The sequence below is a fragment of the Lissotriton helveticus genome, chromosome 5_1 (assembly GCF_964261635.1).
Source record: "Lissotriton helveticus chromosome 5_1, aLisHel1.1, whole genome shotgun sequence".
Classification (NCBI taxonomy): Eukaryota; Metazoa; Chordata; class Amphibia; order Caudata; family Salamandridae; genus Lissotriton; species Lissotriton helveticus.
Window position 1 is genome coordinate 1,289,166,437 of NC_136065.1, and position 24,494 is coordinate 1,289,190,930.

At 44.0% G+C, this 24,494-nt stretch overlaps 1 protein-coding gene across 1 annotated transcript in view; it reads left to right on the forward strand.

Annotated features, from left to right (window-relative positions):
* Nucleotides 1–24,494, forward strand: part of PPFIA4 (PPFI scaffold protein A4) — a 1,997,086-nt gene that overhangs the window by 1,271,280 nt on the left and 701,312 nt on the right. The window lies entirely within an intron of this gene.

Sequence of the window (24,494 nt, forward strand, 5' to 3'; positions counted from 1 at the left end):
GAGTTTAAACTTAACTGTGGGGGTGGATGCTCTCCTCTGTTTGCCTGCTCTGATAGTAGCGAAGTTGCCTTCTTTTTCCTACCCCTTTGTTTCACATATACCCTACTTGGGGCCAGTAGTTTTCTGTTGCGTGTGCGCATGGGTCTACTGTGGGCAGATCCATGAACGGGCGTGCTATCTGCACAGCTAATGATGGATGAATCAGTTATGGGGATAAGAACTTCATTCTCGCAGGGAATCAAAACGGCACTAGACTTGGGCGTATTACTTTGCTCCGATACCTCGGGTGGTGTAACGTCAATCTGTAGATTTGGCGTTATTGACAACCGACTTTCCCTGTCTTGAAATGATGCAGGAACTGTGAGATCATTCTCCACGTGAGCAGGTTCGCCCCCGGGAAGGCCCGCATAGGATTGCATTAAAATTGAGTCATTCGATAATGATGTCACATTGATATTGTTTGTGTTATTTGCGCTGCAGTCAACGGGTTGTGATATATGCTGAATTAAGCAGGCACTGGGTGGTAGAGATAAACGTCTCTCAGTGTTTTCAATAGCATTCGCTACCACCACAATAGTCTGTTGCAACATACGATCGATTGCAGTTAATGTTGGTAGCGGTGTTTTTACTGAAGCATTGATTCTTGTGGCAGAGCGTGTACGAATGGGGGTATTTTTGACCAGGTTCTTGCTATTGGACTTCAGCTCCATAGATGCTATATATGTGAAGTATTGTAGACAAAAAAGTAAATACCTTAGGAGTGGTAGCGATTTGGCCAGGGGGTTGTGCCCAGCTCAGACTCCTCAGGCCTCTGAGGGCCACAGAGGGCCCGCCCTTTGCCCGGGCTTACCCCCGGGCACGGTCCCGCGATGCGGGAAGACCAGCCCCTTTTACGGCGCCTCCAGGCGCTCCGCCTCTACGCGACTTCCGGGCCAGCTTCTGGGGGCTGTAGTCTCTACTCCCCCGCTCGGCGGCAGTCCCGATGTTGTAGGGCTGCGGCGGGGGGAGGAGACAGCTGAGGCAGTGGAGTGGTAGAAACTGCTTGCCGGTTGTTGGACTCCCCAGGCAAACGGTGCTGTGGCAGAACGGGCTCCCAAAGCGGCAGACAGCGTGCAGCGTGCAGATAGGGACACACGCTACACCTCGCAGGTTTAGGCTCACTATCAGCTCGTTTTTCCACTTACAATGGCGTTCGGAGGCACAGACTCACCAGTATTGCCTTCCTTATGACATCTCAGCTCCCGATATTATTAGAGTTGAGAGTTTAACATCTTCTGCTTTAAAGTCCTGGGAAGGTGCTGCAAATATTTGTGCAATGTTTTTCCTGGCCGCTTTTTTTCCCGTCGTCTCAGCCCCTCCGCCTGCTGGAAGCTCCGCGACCGTTGGAACACTTGCTACGCTAGTCTGCACAATCAGTCTCAGGTGTGCGCAGCCCAGCTCTGCCCAGCCGGGGAGCTTCGGAAGTGAAAAGCCATGAGCGCCGTATTCCGATGTTCGTTATTGCCGCCGCCCTCGCCGGGACCAACGAGCCCCACAAAGTACACACCAAATGACCTCCGACGCCGAGTCCAGCCCAAAGTCACGGAAGAAAAGGGTCTCCCAGTCGGCAGCCACCTCTGCCCACTACCGCGCCACTCCGCCGGACTGCAAACCTTCGTGATTGATTTTTGGGAGTGCCGCTGCACAGCTGCTGCTAATGAAAGGAGTGGCTCAGGGTGACATGGCCACCTGCCACACGATCTTTTACTCGCCCGCCCCATGAGCGCCAGGTAGAAAGAGGTCAGCTGCCTGGTCTCCTTCCAGAACCTTCGAAAGATGTACATCAGCACAGTTCTGATAGGGGGCGTTAACGCACACGGAGTTGAGTTAACAGCTGTGTGGAAGAACGTTGTATGTGCATCACCCTCGAAATGCTGCCACTGGACCTGCATTTCCAGTGAATTGAGCGCACGGCAATAATTTGAGGTTCTTTTAACATTTTCAGTTGCTTCTGTCTCCTCGTTATGAAACTTTTGAAATTAAATGTGGTGTATGTTAAGGAGCTGAACAAACAAACATTTGCACACTTCAATCTGAAAATTCGCAAGCAATTTTGTGAAGGTTCGGACTTCATGTCAGATGCTAAGGTTTTACAGCCTTGCCTGGAAAATACTTTTACACAAGAATCAGAAATTCGAGATTGTTCTTCCTTCTGTTTTTGGATAATAGCCAACCATCAGGAATTGTATAAGACACGGGTTATGTATTTAGTGTTCTTAAACTAGAGACATGTTTCTAATATTTTGTTGCTGTGCTCTTGTAAAAGATGTCTTTTTCGCCAAAAAAAGGAACTTTAATTATCAAAGCCTGACTGAGTTCTCACATCGTTTGAGTAGCATTCGTCTTTCCAAGTGGTTGATCTGCATTGCAGCGCCCAGCATGACCAAGCTTTGCTTTCGACAAAGCTTGTGCACTCACAGTCAGGATTCTGCCGTCGAGGACTAGTTATCATTGTGATGGACTGAGGCAAGCCTCGACACTGCAGGCAGGGCCGGACTGGGAACCAAAACCGGCCCTGGCAAAGTGCTCGGCCGGCCCCCGCCTCCCCCCCCCCCTCCGGGGGATGGGGGTGCCGCCGAGCTCTTTGACTGGGCCGGTTTTCGGCCGGTTTTCGGCTGTAACAAAATCGGCCCCCAGAGGCCCAAAATCAGCCCCCACCCGTGCGGCGCACCGGGGGATTGCCCGGTGCCCGCTACGGCCAGTCCGGGCCTGACTGCAGGCCTTCCTCTGCCCAGTTACCCCCTCTGAAATGTTAAGTTGTTACCGGAGAATTTGAACATACCTGCCTTCGTAAAAAGACACCCTACTTGTATGGGGCTAGAAGGACTCAACTAATGAATATCATTCCAGAACATTAATACATTAAGACAAAGTAATGTGTTGTAATGTACTAATTACCCAATTCACTCTCTCTACAGGGGTTCTCTGCCTTGCGGCTCGGCCTATGATGAGGTCATATAGAATGTTCAGTGTGTTTGTATTGGAAGGTGAATCAGTTGGTGTGGCAGGGCTGAGCAGCGAGGAGGCTGCTCCTGGTGGGGCACTTTTATGGATCAGAACATCTTCCTGTATCTTAGAACCTGTGATGTAACTTGAAGAATAAATCGACTACCCTTACCTGCAAGACATGCCTGCGCAGCATTCTTCGTTTTAACACTGGTGACGATCTTAAAGAACCTAAGTGAGCTACCTTGAATGGACTTGTACCTAAGAAACTGAAGAAACGCATTTACAAAGAAGCAAGCTGGCAGTTCAGAAGCCCCACCAGTGACCAAAAGGCCAGTCGGCCCCATTGTTGACGTACCAGTGCTTGCTGAACTTGCGTGAGTGTGTCCCATCAGAGTAACTAGACTAACCGAAGTTCCCGACTGTCCTCACACTTGTGAAAGGTCAGCCCTAGCCTTGGCCTGCCAGTTCCACTTTATGTGGTTTGAAATCTGCTTCTCTAAAGCGAGACCACATGCTTGAAGAGCAGAAGATTTAGAGTGTCACCTGAGCTGAGGGTCAGAGTGGCCAGCAATCAAGTGTGGAAACCAACCAGCAGCATCATTTTGAGTAATTTCAACTTTTGGTTTTGCTGGCTGGAAGTCATATGGGACAGCAGTCACCAGATAATTACAAAGAACTGGCACTTTCAAAGAACTAACAGCGCTGCATGTTTTTTGTACATCATTTAAAGTTTAAACTGTGAGTAACCTGCAATTGTTGTATCTGTTATGAGGAGCCAGTAACTTGGACAGAGTTTAACTTGGCACCGATTTTGGATGTGGCTCAGAGGCACTAATCGATCCTCAGCGTGGATTTACTCTGGAGGCTTTCTACAGGTTTGCACCCCAAGAGAGGTGGCGCTGGTGACTGGTTGTGGGAATATTGACGCCACTTGTGAGCCTGTATAATTGATTAATGATGCAGTGTCTCCTGGCTGTTTTTTATTTAGTGACTGAGTATTTTATTTAATTTTGCTATTTTAAACACCTAGTCTGAAAGTGGCTGCGCTTTGGCAGTTGAACCGCTGGCACATATTTAAACAAGCACAGAGCTTGCACACCCTTACCTGCGGCCCTGTGGTTCCTCTTCACTGTGACATCTGTTGGGCTTATTGCTGTTGGGCGTGCTTGGTGCATGGTGATGCCGGAAGCTATCTGGTGCGGCGTCACCAGTGTGTACTGCCATTTTGCGATTGGCGCATTCCTTCACGTTTGAAGCACACTACACTCCTTGCCAACCACGATTTCTGCCAACCACGATGTGTTCACGCCGTTTTCAATGTACCGCAACCCGTGGAGCAAAAGAGAAGAGTACTTCTAGTGAAGGAATCACTATGCTGGCCATTGTGACGATATCGTCGGGGAGCTGCAATTATTCACGTTTATTTGGTTGAGAGGGCATAACACGATTAGAGAAGAGACAATGCTACCTGTATTTCCTGATTTACGATGACTGTGGGATTTCAAAGCCTGAACATTCGACTACGGTGACTACTTTCATTATTTTAATTTGTTATGTTTTAAACTGCTTTGTTGCATATCTGTTGCAGTGTGCTATTTACGCTTGTTTGCATTATGAGTTTTTCAAGTATTTAACTTTATTAATGCGCTCTTGTGATGAGTCATAATATGTTTGGCTTGGGTTTAAAGTTACCCATAATATGTTTGACTTGGGTTACAAAAAAAACTACCCATACTATGTTTGCCTTGGGTTTAACGATACCCAAAATATGTTTGCCTTGGGTTTAAAGAAACACATAATATGTTTGCCTTGGGTTAAAGATACCCATAATCTATATTGTCATAGGTTTAAGGATACCCATAGTATGGTGTGAATATGGATACCCTGGATTTGCCTTGGGTTTAAATATACCCATAGTGTGGGTTTAAAGTTTTCCTAGATTTACTTTGGGTTTATAGATACCCATATTGGTTTTTAAAGTGTTTTGGGATTATAATTACCCTGTCTTGGTATGGGTCGAGTCTTATTCCTCTTCTTTGAGGTAGACCTGTCCTGCCATTAGTATGTGCAGTTGAGGGTTGTAGATCCCTGTTTTGCTGCAGTCTTCTTGTACCTTAGTTGTGGCTCAATGGGTACTCCGTGTGATGAGTTGGATTTGTACCCGCAGTATGTACTGTGAGTTATGGTGGATAGCATCCACTTGTTTTTTTTTTAAAGAATGTATCTTTTTATCTTGCATTCGTTGCTGTCTGTGGTCATTATCAGGGGGAAGGATGTGTTATAATTTTTTTGTTATTTAATGCATCCTCCTTTTCTGACATGTGTATCTTATCACCTTCAGTCCTTTTGAATGTTTTCGATCATTATAACGGGGAAGATGTGCTAATTACCCAATCCACTCTCCCTACAGTAGTTCTCTGCCTTGCTGCTCAGCCTATGATGAGGTCATATAGAATGTTCAGTGTGTTTGTATTGGAAGATGAATCAGTTGGTGTGGAAGGGCTGAGCAGCGAGCAGGCTGCTCCTGGTGGGGCACTTTTATGGATCAGAACATCTTCCTGTATCTTAGAACCTGTGATGTAACTTGAAGAATAAATCTACTACCTTTACCTACAAGACATGCCTGTGCATCATTCTTCTTTTTAACATAATGCTATCATTCGTTGAGCACGACTGTATCTGGAGCTCAACCACTGACCAACTTGAGCAATATTTTTTAATTTACCAAGGTGAGGTGGACCTAAAAGATAAACTCCCCCACACCTCAAGATGGAGGCTTATGGCAAGACTATCAGATAGATTCATCAAAGTCCCGTTTTGCGAGTCTGTAATAGCGATTATTAAGGAATCGCTATTACAGACTTGCAAAACGGGACTCATGTACAAATCGCAATTTATTTTGCGATTCCTACAGCTTCCTTATTTGCGATTAGCTAATTGCTAATCGCAAATAAGGAATGACTCCCCATTCATTCTTATGGGCCTAAAGGCCCCTAGGAATGAAAGGGAAGACATATCAATGTGCGAATCGCTGTTAGCGATTCACATTTTGAGTTTGCGATTTCAAGGGTGCAGGGGTGTCCAAAGGACACCCTGTTGCACCCCTGAAATGATATTGGACGCTGGTGTTACGCACACACATGTCCCAAGGACATGTGTGTGTGTAACATACAACTTAGAAAAATGCACTTAAGTGCATTTTTCTAAGTTTCCGCTATTTACCACGAGGTTTGACTTCGCGGTAAATAGCGGCCCAAAATTGCGAATTCGCAATTTTTAAATGTTTCATGAATTGCATTTAAGGAATCTCAAATAGAGATTCCTTAAATGCAATTCCTCGCAAACTTGCGAATTCTATAATAGCGATTTTTGCATTTGGGATGATGAATCCCAAATGCAAAAATTGCGCTCGCAAAGGGCCAGATTCTCAGAATCTGGCCCTTTGCGAGACGATTTTACGTTGATGAATCTGGCCGTATATGCTAATGGTTATATTAACTGGTTACTTTATCCCACCCCTAAATACCGTTTGCTGTCACTAGCTTATGGTGGCAGGCACCAGTCCTGCCTTATATCCACTTGGGATACCGCTGGGAGATCAATTCTGCTTCTGTCACCTTCAATTATCCATTGGTTCATTAGGTGAAAAGCTAGTACCTCTTACTAGTTTGTAACAAAGACAATGTACAAGTGAAGTTGGCTCCATTAGGGAAGGTAGGTGAATTAAAAGATGATTTTGCAACCAACAAGTAAGAGCCACAAGCAACCTCAAACAAAATATGGTATAGGCCATACAGGCACAATGTTTCTGCTTCCATACAGAGGCACATAACCAGGGCCGACTTTAGCGCTGGTGGCGCCCAGTTCGAAAATAATTATTTGGCGCCCCTGACTCCATGACCACCTCCTCAGATTGTCTCACTAGCACCGGGCAAAAGTGCCCCTCATCTCTCCAATCATAAATTATTGCTAAACATAGCACACCCCCCTGAAGTCAGCGCCCCTTTCACAGATCAGCACCCAGTGCAGCTGCACCGGTCGCACTGCTCTAAAGCCGGCCCTGCGCATAACTGTGGTAACACTCTCGACATGCTTTCCAAACTGGAGCGTAGAAGCCCTCCCATATACTTTCCATCTGTTTACAGCACCTTCCTCAGCTTACTATTATAGCCTTATAGCCTGCCGTAGTGGGCTATACGGCTATTAAAGACCCGTTCACGCGTTGAAGGCCTGAGCCAAAGGTGAGGGACTTCAACAAGAGACGGGACTTTAATAGCCCGTATAGCCCTGCTACGAAGGGTTATAAGGCTATTAGAACATTCTGCCACTAGAGGGCAGAATGTTCTAACAAATTAAACAAAGTCTTCTCGAAGCTTGAGGGGATTTAAGTCGAGCCCTGAAAGGCCTTTGTAACACACTGGAATGTTGCTCTGCAGGCCTTTACCGGCCCATAGAAGCAGGGAGCACTCCATTGTCTACAATGGAGCTCCAAACATTCCAATGTTCTAATATCCTTTTAACTCTGAAAGCCAAAGGCAGTCTGCTGCTTTCCCTGGCTTTGGAAATGATGGTCAATTCTGTCAGCCTGATAGCCACCCATGAACTAACTCTCAAATTTCAAAAGCTCATCACACAATCTCTGTAAATGCCAGTTGAGTTAGCCATTGTCTGTTATAGTCCATACCCTTATGTCAGTTCCCATATTTCACCACTGCCACCTCATGTATATTTGTGACATAATAGAGTTCAGTTCTATTTTATTTAATATGGGAGCTCAACTCTCCTGATGCTTGTGGGGGCTGGGATCATGTTTACCTTTCAGTCAAGTGGCAATCACCTAAACAAGTCTCTATGCATCTGAGATATTGTTTCAGCAATCTCATTTTCACAGCATGACTAGGGGATGGACGTTATGTTCAACTTAAAAAATCTGAGTATCAAAGTCCTCACCAGCCTCAAAATGTGGGACAACAGCTGAATGCTTATTCAGTATCTGCACACTAGATCAGTGTATGATGAGAACATTATGTTACTGTTGAATTGCAGTCCCCAAAATGTCATTGTCTCTAGGATGGGAAACAGCCCCAGGAGGTTGATGTAATTAACCAGAAGGGCAACACCCTAATGTAAGACACTGGAGTATTTCTTGAGGGGTGTGAGAGCACACCTCAAGTAATAATCGCATTAATTATCAGGGTAACAAATGTTTTAATAGCATGCACCCTCCCCATGTAGAGCCTACCTTAGGCAAGCCTTGTAACTATTCAAAAGGAAGGTTTAGGCCTGGCAAAAGGTTTGTTTTGTCAGGCTGAAATGGCAGTTTAAATTGCACACACCAGCTGTAGTGTAAGCATGGACGTCATTGGGGTTGCCCATTGTGATCTCTGGAACTACGTTTGCAACCTATGACCTCAGAGGTGGCAAAATCAGTGCCAGGAATGCAGTGACACCTTGTCCTTACGGACATTGGTTGGGGCTCTGCTCGCTTTGTTTTCAGTCACTTTTTATTACACTAATTGTGACTATTACATTAGTGACTATTAGTGCAATACAACATGGAGTACACTTAGATTCAACTTGACATTCTCTAGGAGCTGAGGTGAGTATCCAAATGCTTTTAAATGTCTATTGCATTTGTGCTTGCAGGTGTGAGTGTGTGTTTACGTGAAGGGGAGTGTATGTAAGTCTGTGTGAGTGAATAAAGTTCAAAGGGCGTGTGATTTCACTTTCACCTTTTGGTGAATTGACGTCCATGGCTGTAGGGGCAGGCCTGCAGATATGTTTCTAGTGCTATTTTAGTGTGTGGCACAATGATCGCTGCAGGTCCACTAGTAGTATTTCACTTGCAGGCCCTGAGTACATGTACTCCCATCTTAATCATCCAAAAGTTCCTTCAAGGTCACCAGATCAAGTTTGATGCACTTCTTGAGTCTTTTACAAGATAATATTCTTACCACTCAAGATGGCGGATTGACACCGCTGTGTGGAGGAACGCCGATCGAGGTTGGAGTTATTTTCTGAGTAGGGGCCATGTCTACCAATGGTTTGCGGCCGAAAACCGGGCGATTTGGATGTCTTGGTGGAGCAGACGGAGCGGCCGGAGTAGCTGATAAAAAAGTTTTTTTTTAAAAGCGAGAAGCGAGAAGCTGAAAACTTACCGGCTGGCTGTGCTGGCTGAGCGGGACTGAACTGCTTGACGCGGCTGGGCTGGGCTGCGAGGCAGGTCGGCCGAGACCAAGTGGGGAGACGGCCTGCTGAATACGCGGTGTTTGACGCCCAAGGCCAAGGCGGAGTAAGACGGATATTGCGGTCCTGGCTGATTGTGAGCCAGGTGAAGGAGATTAACTCTGTGTGTTTGGAGCCAGAAAAAATTCAGGCACAGTAAAGCGGATGCTGCGAATCCGGCTGATCGAGAGCCGGGTGAAGGGAGTGCTTCGCTCCGCACACCTGCAGTGGCGCTATCTTCCGATAGCAGTGAACAGCCGGGCTGTTATCAGCTGGTCTAGCTCTAAGGTTAACCGGCGTTCTGCTTCATTACTCTCCCTAAGATTGACAACGGAGTGTGGGGAAATGGCACCGAAACCCCAAGGGAGGAATACGCGATTGACAGCAGCGGCAACGGCAAAGCAGACAGCACCGACCAGCCTAGCTGTCTCCACTCCTGCTGAGAGCACACCGGGAACTTTTGGTAGGCAAGAGAGAGTGGAGAAATGCTCTGTGAGTGATAAACTAACATCTTGTGTGTCGATTAATGCTAATAGTGGTAAAAATGATCTTACCTCAGATACACTGACACAAAGTAACCTTATGATCCCACAGCCAAACAGCTCTCCTGAGGGTGGCTGCAACATTGCAAATAATCAGGAGATGCAACATGATGTTGGCAATAATGATATTCCTACCCCTGTATTGATCACAACAGAAATTAGTACCACTACTGAGACTCCTCTACTAATCGTGACTGAAAGTAATATGAACTTGAATATTACTCAGGCTACATATCTCACTACTACTTTGGCATCAAGAGATGAGGAGATACAAAATCACGACTCAATGGGGTATGGGGGGAATACAGGGGTAGAACATATGGAACAGTTGGAGCATACGGATGGAGCAGAAACTGATGAGGAATATTATGACATCTCTGACATGGGTAATAGTAAAACCTCGCCCTCTGTTAAAGATAAAGTAACTAGCATTAAGAAAGGAAGAGGTAAAGTCAAGAACAAAACTAATAAGGTATTAAATAAACCTAAACCTGCTACTATGAAATCGATTGCGGAAAATAGCCCAATAAGACAATGGGTACAATCTAAGGGTGGAGTGAAATCAATGGCACTTCGGTTATCTGGAAATAGCCTAGCTGAGTTAAGCTCTGCTCCAGCAGTTGCTAGTGACTCTACTACTACGATGGATGTGATTGCTAATAAAATTCCAGTATAAGGGGCAACTGATGGTGGCACTATAGCACAGACATCACAAATTATATCAACTCCACCCTCTTGCATCTCTGTTTCTGCTACGGAAGGGATTGTCGAGTTGAATTCTTCACGGGAGATTTTATCCCCCCCTTCTTCCTTCTTCCTTTCGTAATACAGAGACTGCAATGAATCTTAAAGCACCAACTATAATATCTGCTTCATCAGCAGTATCTTCTGAGATAACACCAAACATAGGACTATTAAATGAATCGGTAACTACTGAAGCTGCCAAATCACAGAGTTCTAATGATCAACACTCAGCCAGTACTTCTTATAATAATGCTTCTGCAACAGATTGGACACTTCAGGGGGAGGTATCCTCCTCATTTCAGATGATTTTACAGCTATTGAATGAGCAAAAGCAAGAGGCTCAATTTCATTACCAACAGATGAGGGAAGATAGTAATAAGACCCAGTCTTCCTTGCAGGAAATGTCATGTAAACTTGGCGCTATCTCTCAAGAGATGGAAGAGCTTCAGCAAAGAGTTCTGTTAACGGAGGAAAAATCAACCTGTTCCGAGATAGCTGTAAATAAACATGAATCTCAACTGTGCCAAATGCAAGCTAAGCTTGAAGATTTGGAAAATAGACAGCGACGACAGAATTTACGCTTATTTGGAATTGCGGAAGGAGCTGAGGGTGCTGATGCTAGGGCATTTATTGTTCATCTGCTTCAGAAAGCATTTCCTGATCTATCTGACTGGGATTGGGATTCACAAATACAACGTGCCCACCGACTTCCCCTCTTTCAAAGAAATAAGAACAGTAAATATCCTCGCCCAATCTTGATATATATTGGTAATTTTTTGCTACGCCAAGCTATTTCACTTAAAGCAAGACCAAATACTCCTGTTACTATTGATTCAATTACTTTTTTTGTAAGATCGGATTTAAGTAAGCTCTCCATGGAAAGACGATGGAAACTGAAGCAATATATAGATCCAATAAAAGAGCTAGGTGGCCAAGCTTATCTGCAAGAACCAGCTAAACTGAAAGTGCTTAAAAATGGCCGAACATATTATTTTTTGGAAGAAAATGAAGTAGAAAGAGCATTGGCTGAGTGGAAATTGGAGAAGAAAGCTATCACTGAATAACTCTCTTTTTTTCTCTTGCTTTGTTGACTATGCTATAACAAAGATGTAGGAAACTGTATTGGATCAATGTACAAAGCAGGAATGTTTATACAAGGTCTTAACTGATATAATGAATAAGACAGAAATGTTTAAGGGGAAAAAAAGAGAAAATTTACTTAAAATTAGACATGGCCTTCAATAATTTCTTATTAATATTTGAATACCCAGACCTCGAGGCGGCTAACTCCGCGCTAAAGCTGCCAAATAGAATGGCAGCTGTTCACATGGGGGAACCTGTAAGTAGGGGTGGGGTGGGGTGGGCTGGGTCAGGTTCACACCTGGTAAGGGTAGGGTGGGGGGTGTTCTATTTTGGGGGGAAAAATTGCATCATGGGGCTAAAAAATTATATTATCTGGAGGTACAACAAGATGGATAGGAAAAAAACTTTTTGGGAATACTGTAAGAATAGGAATTTATACTTTTTGCAATGCATTTAATAAAATGTTTAGTATGGAATGTGGCAGGCCTAAATAATAGGAATAAAAGAAATCTTGTATATGAAGAACTTAGGATGTACAATCCACAGATCGTGGTCATTACGGAAACACATATAGCCTATAAAGATAGAAAATTACTAAGTCAACTTGGATATGACACTATGGTCTGCACGGAATTTAATGCTTCTATCCGGGGGGTGGCAATATTAAAACATAGACGCTTTAAAGTAGAAATAAACAAGACATTAACTGATAGGGCTGGTAGGTGGGCAATAGTACAGATAATATGGGAAGGTCACAAACTTACTATTTGTGGGGTGTATGCATCAAACCAGGATGAACCACATGTTATTGATCAAGTGAATCTGGAATTGCTGTCATGGGATGGGGAATATATTGTACTTGGTGATTTTAATTGTATTATGAATTATGATTTAGATATAACTAGAAAAGGCTTATTTCAGAGAATGAAGAAGACTAGGGCAGCAATTCTAGACCTAGCTACAATCCATTTACTTAAAGATGCGTGGCGATGCTTACACCCTCGGGTACCGGGATATACGTACTACTCTGCAGCACATAAACTATGCTCACGTATAGACATGATATGGATTACAGATTCTATTTTGGAAACTAGCAATATTACAATATGTCCAAGAGTCACTTTGGACCATAATCCAATTATTTTGACCTTCAAGATATCTACAGAACGACCCCTACCCCGCTCTTTTTCTTTTCCTAGACATTTATTTACAAACATTAATTTTATTAAGCAACTAAAAGATCAAATAAAGGAGTTTATAGATATAAATATTTGCTCAGCTTCACCTTCAATAGTATGGGATACATGTAAGGCCAGCATACGCGGATTTGCACAGCAATATATATGGCGACAAAATAAAGAACTCCGGTCCCAAAACGAACAAATGATTGCTGAAATTCTCAATCTTGAACATCAAATCTCTGAAACTTTATTAGTCGGGGACGAAAACTTAGAAGCTCTAAACTTTAAATTGATTGAACTAAAGGTAGCGATGAAAAATATCTTTAGGGAAAAAAGTATTATCAAATTAAAAAAATATCAACTTAACCAATACGAAAATGGGGAGAAAATTGGTAAAGTTCTAGCTTATAAAGTAGCTGAAGACCGTGCTCAGAATGTTATTAAAGAAATTAAAGGGGATAACAACCAGATGTTTCAGGATTCTAAACTAATATTACAACAATTTGCATCCTACTATCAAGAGCTTTATACACCAGAAGCCATACCTAAAGAAGATAATATCAAAAATTACATAACATTAAATAAAGTCAAAACTTTGGAGGTTGAACAATCTGATCAACTGGGGGTTAATATTACAGCAGTAGAAATTAAAACATCAATTAATTCGTTAGCAAATGGCAAAGCTGTGGGAGAGGATTGCATCCCATTAGAGCTATATAAAAACTGTATGGAAGAGCTAACCCCACTGTTTATCAGAGTTATACAAGCAATTGGTACGGGAGAAAAGGCACCAAAATCGTGGAACCTCACCCAAATTATCTTTTTTTTAAAGAAGGGTAAACCATCACAGGAGAGAGGTTCCTATCGGCCAATCTCGCTTATAAATAGCGATGAAAAAAGGTATGCAAAAATATTAGCAACCCGACTTGCACCATTAATGTCTTATATGGTTTCACCCCAACAACACGGGTTTATACCTAAAAGAGACACCACGGCACATATCAACAAGGCCATTTCTGCGTTTGACCTGGCAAGAACGGAATCCACCCCACTCGGTATGATTTTATTAGATGCAGAGAAGGCATTTGACCGAGTGGGGTGGGATTTTATTTGGGCAGTGCTGCAAGCGTTTGGCATAAAGGGCCAATTTTTGAAGTGGATTCAATCATTATATGATATGCCGTTGGGAAAAGTCTCCTATATGGGCAAATGTTTTTCTACTTTCAAGATTGGGCGAGGGACGCAACAGGGGTGTCCTCTATCGCCCTTATTATTTGCCTTAGGTATGGAACCATTCTTAATTGCACTTCAAAACCAAGCTCTTATACAACCTTATGTAAACGGTTTAAACTCTCTTGATATAACTGTATATGCGGATGATATTGCCGTCTTTTCCGTGAATGTTCCTGAAACTATGACAGGAATCTTGGTAGAAGCGGGGAAATATGGCTTAGTGTCTGGCTATCGCTTGAACACCAGTAAAACTCAAATTATCCTGAATCATCAGTTACCATCATCGATGACAGGGATATGCGAAGTAGCACCTTACTTAGGGGTTATAATTTCGTCAAATATAGATGAAATTGTAGCATTAAATTACGAACCGCTATTAAAGGAAACTGCTATATTATTTAAGAAGTGGCATAAGCTTCCATTGAGTATTATTGGCCGAATAAATTTGGTTAAAATGAAAATATTGCCTAAATATCTCTACCTTTTTCGTTCTATTCCCTTAAGGGTAAACAATTCTTATTTTTGTAGGCTTGAGGGTGTTATTAGTAGCTTTATTTGGGGCTATTAGAAAGCACGACGAGCTATATCTCTTCTTAAAGCTCCTTATGATCAAGGTGGACTGGGCCTTCCAGATATTAGATATTATTATTGGTCCTCTTTTATGACCCGCTTTCGTAGTCTGTTGATTCCTGATAAATGTCTATATTTTCATAAGTTTTTGTTAGGAGCAGATGCAACTATGTTTTTTTATAGACTAAATGACCCCAATTACTTTAAACGAGTTAAATTTAAGACGGTGCGGGATACCACTTACATTTGGCGCTCCATTCTTACTAAAAGTAAGATATCTTTATTCCATGATAAAACCCCTCTATGGTCTAATCCTGGCTTTCTGGGAATATTTCAAGATACAATAGGCGGTGTATTTACCAAATCTGGCATTAATTTACTTGGAGACTTATATAATCACAGGGGATTTTTGTCGTTTGAAAGATTGAAGCTTGCTATAAACTGCAAGAAGGGGCAAGATTTAAATATCTTCAAATTAGGGATTATTTTTTGAGGAAGATAGAACTTACTTCTCTGACTGAATCTGAAGTATGGAACTGTATGTATAGGGAAGAAGATAAGGCATTGATTAGTATAGGATACAAAATATTCTCTGGTTATAACTCTAATGACATACCAAAATTAGCTGAAAAATGGACTAATAAGCTTACAATGGAAATAACACCAGACTTTATTTCTTCCTCTTTAAATAGCCTCAATCTTGCTGTTCAATCTTCAAATCTTAAATTACAGTTATTCAAAACCATATGCCACTTATATTACACACCGGATCGGATTCTCAAATGGGCATCGAATAATAACTTCAGCGATCGTACAAAATGCCCCAAATGTGATCTCAAAGGAGCTGATATTATTCATATGCTTTTTTCGTGCCCAAATCTTGTTGAATTTTGGAATGGAGTAACTAAAGTTATTTCTACTAAACTTGGTATTCCTATTATGCTCTCGTTAAAAGATGTATTCATAGGAACTTCAGGGGAAAATAATGTGTTATGTGATTTACTGAATATTTTAATTACTTGTGCCAGACTGACTATTGCTAGAGATTGGGTTCAACAAAATCCACCAAAGGTTACTGAGTGGTGGAGTCTTGTTAAAGAGATACATAATATGGAATATGCTTTGGCAAATACTAGGGGTATACAGGCTAAACGGAAAGTGGACAGAATATGGGGATCGATTATATTATAAAACTAATTTCCTTTTTATTTTTTATCTTTTTTTCTTCTGTAATTTCTGCTTTCTCTTGTAATTTAGGTTTATATCTTGTTGTATCAAATGTTTAATTTGTTTGATGTACCCCTTTGATGCAAAAATAAAAAGATGAAAAAAAAAAAAAAGCACTTCTTGAGTCTTGTGAAGAGGAAATGGTGCGAAGGCCTGAACTTGCTTGTGCCAAACACACTAAGAATGCACCCGCGTAGCTAGGGTGGCGACGGGGGGGGCGGTCTGCCCCAGGCGGCACTATCGGCATTGGTGGCCCATGGCGGTGGCCTTTATCATTTATTTGGAGACTCAGTCCACAGTAGTGTCCGTCCGTGTCCTCAAATAAATGATAACGGCCGCCAGTGCCGCGCTGCCCCCATGTGAACATCAAGCCCTCGCACTGCTTGTTAAGCAGCGACCTATCCACCGAGTTTGTGGTTCAAGTCCCAGGGCCGTCATTCATGTAGCGCGCGAAAGCACTACCAATGACTGCCCTGGGTTTGGCCAGCCCTCGCGCTGAAACGTAGCGCGGCACCACGGCAGGAGTGACGCATCACACGTGACGCTCGCCTCTCCTGATCGGCCGCCAGCATGACCATCAGTAAGTAGGTAGTGTTATTTTAATGCATAATCTGTTCATTTTAAATTGAATTCTCTGTTAGAGTCTTTCATTTCTATGGCTAACGTGACAGACCTCGGCAGACCACCAGATAGGAAACTGCAACTACCACGTGAAATGTTGTTATTTATTTCAGCAACGAGGGAGCAGGACTGCTTGTTCTTAATGCTGCCTGTCCTCGTCTGCGAGGACAGCGAATCAGACGCTGCGCGCGCGCCTTGCAGGGGGACTTTCCTCGTATCAGGGATTGTCAGAAGAATGCAGCCGGGGGAGTGATTGCGACAGGCTGTGCTCTGTGGAAGATTCCAGATCCTTACTCATTGTGAGGCGGGAAGTCTGAGCGGTGTCCTGAGCAGCAAATAATAACCTGGCCCTGGCAGGGGGTCATGTACCCGGTTAAGGGCTAATGGCAGAGCTAGGAGCCCCTAACAATGGTGCAGGATAGTCAGTGTACGGGGATGAGATGATTCTGGAGCAGGTATGAGGTACGCCCGCATGGACATGAGAAGGAGCTCTGGTCGGGTTTAAAGGCCTTATAAAGCCCACTGGAAGAGCCAGGAGCCTGTATGAGGAACTTTGGTAAAACTAGTATCCTGTGTCGGGAGTACTGTCACTGAAAGCATCCTGTAAAGGAGGTACTGTTACATGCAGTTCCCTGGAAGAGTGGTGCTGTTCAATCCAGATGTCTGCTTGAGGGTTGGTGGCAGATCTGGGAGCCTGTAGAAGAGGTGTTGGCAGGGCCGTGATCCTGTATAAAGGATCCTGGGAGATTCAGGAACCTGTGTGTAGAGTACTTGCATAGGGCGTCCAAGAAGAGTACTCGGGGAACTATATGAAGGCATTTGCAGGACCAGAAACCTGTATGAGTTGCATTTGTAAAACTAGTATTCTACATGCACTGTGTTGTCACAGCACACACGTGTGAGAGGTGCTGTAAGATTCTGATTGATGTTTGAGGAATGGTGATAGACATAGAAACCTGTATGAGGGTGCTGTGAAATTCTGGAGTCTGGAGAGAGATGACGTCAGAGCCAGTAGCATACATAAGAGCTAGTGAGGTTGCTTGCAGATACAGGTATCTGTTTGCGGGTTACTTGCTGATCTAGGAGAACTTACCAGGGGTAGTGTCAGATCTGGGAGCATGCCTGGGGGTGCTGGCAGAACCCCGAGTCTCTTGAGTGTTGCTGGAAGATCTAAGGGCCTGTACGGGGAATGTTGCAAGATCCAAAAATCCGTAGAAGGGTCCGCTCAAGGAATTTGTAGAGCGGATTGTCAAACCCAGGAGTCTGTATAAGGTAGACATGTCATTTTTCCATTATAACTCCGAACAACACTTTGCACACATGTAGACACTTTGCACACAGATCTGTCATGTTTATAGGGGAACAAGATTCGCCAAGGATATTTTGGGGATTCATTCCATTAATCGACTCTAAATCGCATATAATATGTGAATTGTGAATGATTAATGTGCAATAATATATCTAAATTAAAATCCCTCTGCCACCTCCTGGATGAAACCATGACTAGTAGCTATGGTTACTCTTTGAGAGTCAAGTGTTAAAAGGGATTCGATTAAGTTGATTACTGAATTGAAATTAAATAGTGTTGTAGGCTGTGCAACGCTACAGGTAGACAACAGCATTCACCACCGATACTGTCCAGTAATCACCTACTACTCCCGAACCCATAGAAAATACTTCAAGCTCATTCTGCCTTTAATCCCTTACCTGAAAACATTGGTAGCACTTAGAACAAGCACTTACAATGCAACGGTCTCGCCTTTGCAAAAGTTAGAGCTATTGGCATTGTAAATGACAAACTTTTTATTTATGTGTTGGTTTTGAAACAGATAAATAAACGGCATTGTCATTTACAATGCCAATAGCTTAATCTCTCGCAAATGCGAGACCTATTGCATTTGCAATGCAATAGGTCGTGTATTTACACAAGTTTGAGCTATTGACATTGTAAATAACAATGCGTTTTATGTATGTTTCAAAAACCAAAACATAAATAAAAGGTCTCACACTGCTGTTTCTCTCACACTGCTGTCTCTCTCACACTGCTGTCTCTCTCACACTGCTGTCTCTCCCTAGAACACTCACACTGCTGTGTCTCCCTAGAACACTCACACTGCTGTCTCACACTGCTGTCTCTCTCACACACACTGCTGTTTCTCACACACTGCTGTCTTTCTTACACACAATGCTGTCTCTCACACTGCCACCCGCGTAGCTAGGGGAGGGTCGAGGGGGGCGGTCCGCCCCAGGCGGCACTATTGTGCAGGCGGGGGCCGCGCGGCACTGGTGGCCCGTGGCGGCGGCCTTTATAATTTATTTGGAGACTCAGTCCACAGTAGTGTCCGTGTCCCCAAATAAATGATAACGGCCGCCGCCAGTGCCGCGCTGCCCCCGTGTGAACAGCAAGCCCTCGCACTGCTTGTTAAGCAGTGACCTACCCACCCAGTTTGTGGTTGAAGTCCCAGGGCCGTCAATCATGTAGCGCGCGAAAGCACTACCAATGACGGCCCTGGGTTTGGCCAGCCCTCGCGCTGAAATGTAGCGCGGCACCACGGCAGGAGTGACGCATCACACGTGACGCTCGCCTCTCTTGATCGGCCGCCAGCATGACCATCAGTAAGTGGGTGGTGTTATTTTAATGCATAACCTGATCATTTTAAATTGAATTCTCCGTTTCACAGGGTACTCGGTTAGAGTCTTTCATTTCTATGGCTGACATCTGCAGTTTCCTGGTTTGATCTTCAGCCTGTAGGTGCGAGAATTAATGTAAAATGGTAACCGGGCTGATATTGTTGTCAGTCCTTGTAACGCCCGTTGTTGTTTCCCAACACACGTGACAGCAGCCCAGAACCGCATGCCTACTCTGCATGTAAAACCCCAAAAGAGAGGAGAACAAGGCAGGCTGTTTTTAAATCCACAGTGCCCAGGTTGCTGTGCAAACCTACTCTCGTGTTCTTGCCAATGTTTGATTATGATGCCAGTGGCAGGTTGTCTTTGCTTTGCTTTGCAGCTAGGTCTGATTTTGGCCCAGCTCTGTTTTATCCTATCATTATGCAAGCAGAGGTGGGGGGCTAGGAGTGATTTGCACTAGTGAGCGTTCATCCACACAGTCAGTTCTGTCACAACGTCCCCTGTAGGTCTGCTCACCTTCCACAGCTCGGGCACCAGTGACCGTTAATTAAATTCCCCTTCAGACTGACGTCACAACCCAGGGTAATTTGCCGCGTTTTGCGCACAATGAGATGTGCACAAAACGCGGGGGACATATAGCGACATCATCTGTGGCCATGATTTGAAGGCTGCCTACAAGGTGGGAGTTCACCTGCAGATTGATGTCACAATCAGTGTTAAATGGTCCTGTTTTGGGCACACTGAAGTGCTGCAGGACTAATTCTTTTTGGGTAAGCCCATTAGTTGGCTTGGTAAACTGCTGAGAGTTATTTTTTTACTGGAGTTAATTTAGTAATCATATATGCAATTAATTAAAACCTTTACATGAGAGAAAATGCAAGTAACAAATATAAAAAAGCATGTACTCTATCAAAGAGCTTTTTTAAAAACATGTTTAAAAAAGGCTGTATGCTGTGCCACCTTTCCGAGCGTACACACGAGTGCCAATGATCATTTCAACTTTGTCCTTAATAGAACATGAACGTGCAAGTTAAAGTTATTTTTTCTTGTGTTTTTTTTATTCTTTTTTATTAATTGTTTCAAAAACAATTAACTACCCACCATTGTGCTGCAGTTGGGTTCCAGATACTATCAAGCGATGACTTCAGGTTTGAGAGGGTAACCAGGATGTCTTCCACATACAATGATACTTCGTGTATCCCACCCTGCGTCATTATGCCATGAAAGTTGTGGGAATTACGGATAGCAATTGCCAAGGGTTCTAAAGCTATGATAAACAGCAATGGGAAGAAGGGGCACCCATGTCATGTGCCCCCATGGACAGTGAAGGGTGGAGATACGTGACCAATACACGTCACCCTCGCTGTCGACTTAATATAGCGTTTCAGGACTATGCTAGAAAAGTGAACCCTATGTCTGCATGTTGTAATACTTTGTTGAATGGCTTCCCCCTTATAACTTCCCTGACCTTGTCCTCAGTCATGGGGTGATAGAGTTGTGACCGTTGCATTGGGGAAAGATTAGGTAGGACATGTTATTTCAAAAAGTGTTCGATGACAGTAGTAGGACTAACGGTTTCCGAGGTGTAGAGGGCTGCATAGTAAAAGCGGAAAGCCTCCAAGATGTCCAGTGGTGCGTTCAGGGTGTTCTGTCTCTGTGGAGGATAGCCAGTATAGCACAGGATACTTCCTGTTGGTGAGCCAGCTGCTTCACGACCGAGCAGCGCCGGTCATGCGGACCTAGGTACAGAGGTAACTTCCTCACGCCACCAAGATTATCAGTTGATAACACAGGTCCCGCCCAAGCAGTCTGCGGGGACCGTTAACCGCTACTGAGGGGCGGACTACAACACAGGAACTCCTCTTGTTCCAGTTCCTGGCCCCTCAGGTTGTATTCATTTAACTCCGTGGCCCACCTGGGCTCCTGCCTAGTATATGAGCACCTTTAGGTTCTGATGAATTGCCGTGATGGCATGAAACATGTCGACCTGATCACTAAAGAGGGTTGAACGGGTCTCCCACACATAGCCTGGTTGATTCCCCATACCCCTCTTATTTTTAAACAAAGTAGTCAGCTACAGGAATAAAATGCCCAGAGTAGACTATACTAACTTTTTTTAACCACACTCCACGCTCACTACTTTTCCACTTGGGCCCCTTACACTCACTCACACATCGGCCAGGAATAAAAGACCTCCACAAAAGTGTAGCACCCCGTGCTACCCGTCAGGCATTGCAGCGCCGGCTTGACGCAGGAGCAGGAAGCCGATGATGACACGAAACAAACGGTTGGTAATATGACAGTAGCCGTAAAACCGACCTGTTGTGTGAGGTTTCCCTAATTCCGATAAGGGACACTTGTCCCTGACTCCTACATACAACCACCTCTGGAGAGAGGAAGGTAGATCACTCACACATATATATACCAATATTACCCCCTAGGGGAACTTGGTGCATCTGTGTTGAATGGTGAGCCTGCAAGGCCAGAAGGCGTCCAGGCTTCTTCCCCCACTCATAATGCCATTGTTTAGGGTGTAAAAGTGTTTTTTCTGCTCTGGTGGTGTACAGGGTGGGTGTAGAGTGTGCCCTATGTGGGGTTTTGGTGTTGTGCTTGATGTCTAGTAGGTGGTTTTACTGCTGTGGTCTTGTAGCAGCAGTTAAGTATGGAGTGGTGTAAAGAGGAGGTAGGGATACATTTACTTATGCGTTTAGCTACCATTTTAGTGCTGGTGGGCCTTCATCAACTGAGACGTGACCTTTGAGGTTTGCTCTATGCTTACGCAGCAGTTTCACACCCTTTCGTAATGCAGTGGAGTAGAGAGTGGCGTCGTAACTTAAACCCTGCCAATCCACCCCAGTTGCTTGCGGTCATTTTTACCCAGATCCCCCCCTCCCCGCCACTACCTGCCATGGGCGGCAATCTGGGGGGTAGCCCCGGGCGCCAGAAGCTCTAGCTACGCCCCTGTAAGAATGGCATACCCAAAGGGATGGCAATGATTAACTGTCTAACCAATGAGGGTAGCGGTCTCAAAGTGACCATGTAGGACTTTAGGCAACAATTTATCAACACTTTAAAAGCCTCAACCTCGTCTGCAGTGTCTGCACTCCTGCTTGATCATGCATAACTGAAATGGAAGAAAAGCCAGTGATATTGTATGTACGAATTGCTTATTTGTAACCATACCTTAGGGATGAAGATATTCATTATGAACCAGAGGTCACATTTATTTTGCCGAGCATTTGCTCTATGTGGGCTTCTAGAGCAGAAATGAGTTAACCTTTATTTGTTCATCACTAGATTTTATCTTGCACAAATACCAGAAACAGTAGTGCGTCAAAAAGTCTGCACCACCTATGATAACATATAATTCATAAGGTCACAAACTGAATTGACTTCATACAAAACAAGGCTATGAAAACATAATTAATAGCCAAATAATGTAAATATTTATTGACATTAATCTAATCGTCCTTGTTTTTGTTGGAGAGGTCTCTGGATTATTTTGGCACTGAAAAGCAGAAGGATCTACTTTATCGAGTTTGCGTAGTAAGTAAAACGGCATAATAAATGCATCACTCTACTGATGCATCAAACCTCACACATTTGTTCTTGTAAAAGAGTAATTAATTAACTCCTTTGGCAATGTGTGCCTGTAAAAAATAATATGGATAGCTAGGTTTGGCTGGAGACCACACATCTGTTCCAGGCAGATACTTATCTACTACTCATCTTACTAACCACACTAAGCTTAAATATGCCCTTCTTAGTAGTTAGAGATATTGGCAGCCCCTTCCTCCTAGCAAAAAGTAGAACCAGCCTCCCCTTCATTTCTCATTACTATCCAAAAGAAAGAAAGGGAACATCTGTAATGTTATGTTATGAGTGCTAGGATAGCTTTGCAGCAGCCCCAGCAACGGGGCTTCCTAGAACTGAACCCAAAAACAAAGGAACCAAGACTTTCAGCACCGAGAAAGACCGGTGGAGAGGGAGCTAACTGGGGAAGATACAGGCCTTAGGGGATTTCCAAAAGTGCAGATGGTTCTAGATCTTCCTGAGGGAGAGGGGGCGTCTGTTCTATAAGGTCAAGTCCAAGACTCAGAAGGAACAGCCACCCGCTCTTGATCTCTTTACACGGAGAACAGAGGCCAGGTTGAGGTCGGCTGATCGGAGAGATTGTGATGGTAGAGAGGGTGATATGAGATTGTCGAGGATAAGGAGCCCCTGGGAGTGCAGGGTCTTGTGAGCGATACACAAAGTCTTAAAGGGTATTGGCTTGTCCACAGGAAGCCAGTGTAGCTTCTGGAGAATCCCTGAGGCAGAACAGAATTTCGGTAGGGAGAAGAGCAGCCTAGCCAAAGCATTTGGGTTATCTCAAATATCCTTGTGACAACGCGTTTTGCTCCTAGATAAAGGACATTACAATATTCAATTCTGGACAAAATAAAAGCTTGAATGATGGTGTGCCTGGTGCAGCGGTTGAAAAAAACTATGATGGATTTAAGGCATCTCAGGAGCCCAAAACAGGTGTCCATCAAAGCTTTGGCTTGGGCTTCGAAGGTCAGGGCGTTGTCTAGCCATATTCTGAGGTTTTTAATAACCGGTTTTGGCTTGGGTGGGGGACCAATTATAAACCTCATCCTGTCATCTGCATCAGTGCCTGTTCCATGGAAACAATCCAAAGTCATTAATTCCCCTGCTGAAAAGCTCTCTTTCGATTCCATGAAGACAGATCACCCTTATCTCCCTTCTACCTTTCCTGGCTAAGGTAACAGATAAATATGTCAATATTATTCAGACAAAGTTATTAGAAGAACACATTTTGGAAATGTCCCAAATCTGCTTTAGGCCTGTACACAGCACATAATCTGCCCTATTAGCTGTAACAGCTAATCTCATAGCTCAGTAGATGAAGCCCGGTCATGGGCCCTGATCCTGCTCAACTTGAGTGCTTCATTCAACACATTCTCACATAAAATATTACTTCAGTGCGTACATGAGATAGGTGTAGGTGGGCCGGAGTTGTCCTAGTTCCCCTCCTTTTTGACCAAGCGCACCTTCCAGGTTATCTCTCTTTCCTTTGCATCGCACCAGCAATCTCTGCCACTAGTGGTCACCCCAGGTGTGGGGGTGTGTATCCAACAGAAGAATCTCGGTCTTGTTGGCATTTAATTCAAGCAATTGTTGTTCATCAACTTAGCAGCTGCAAGCATTCCTTCTTGAAAATTGTCCATATCATTGCATTCTTGGAAAGAGAAAGAATAAACTGGGTATTGTCCGAATACAATATCAGCGCAAACCCAAATGATTGTGCAACCTGTGCGAGTAGTTAGATAAATATTAAATAAGGTATGGCTCAAAGAAGAGCCCTGGGGGAATCATGTTGCAGAGATTGCTGGTGGGATGCAAAGGGAGGAGAGATAACCACATTGTGCGCTTGCTCAAAAAGGAG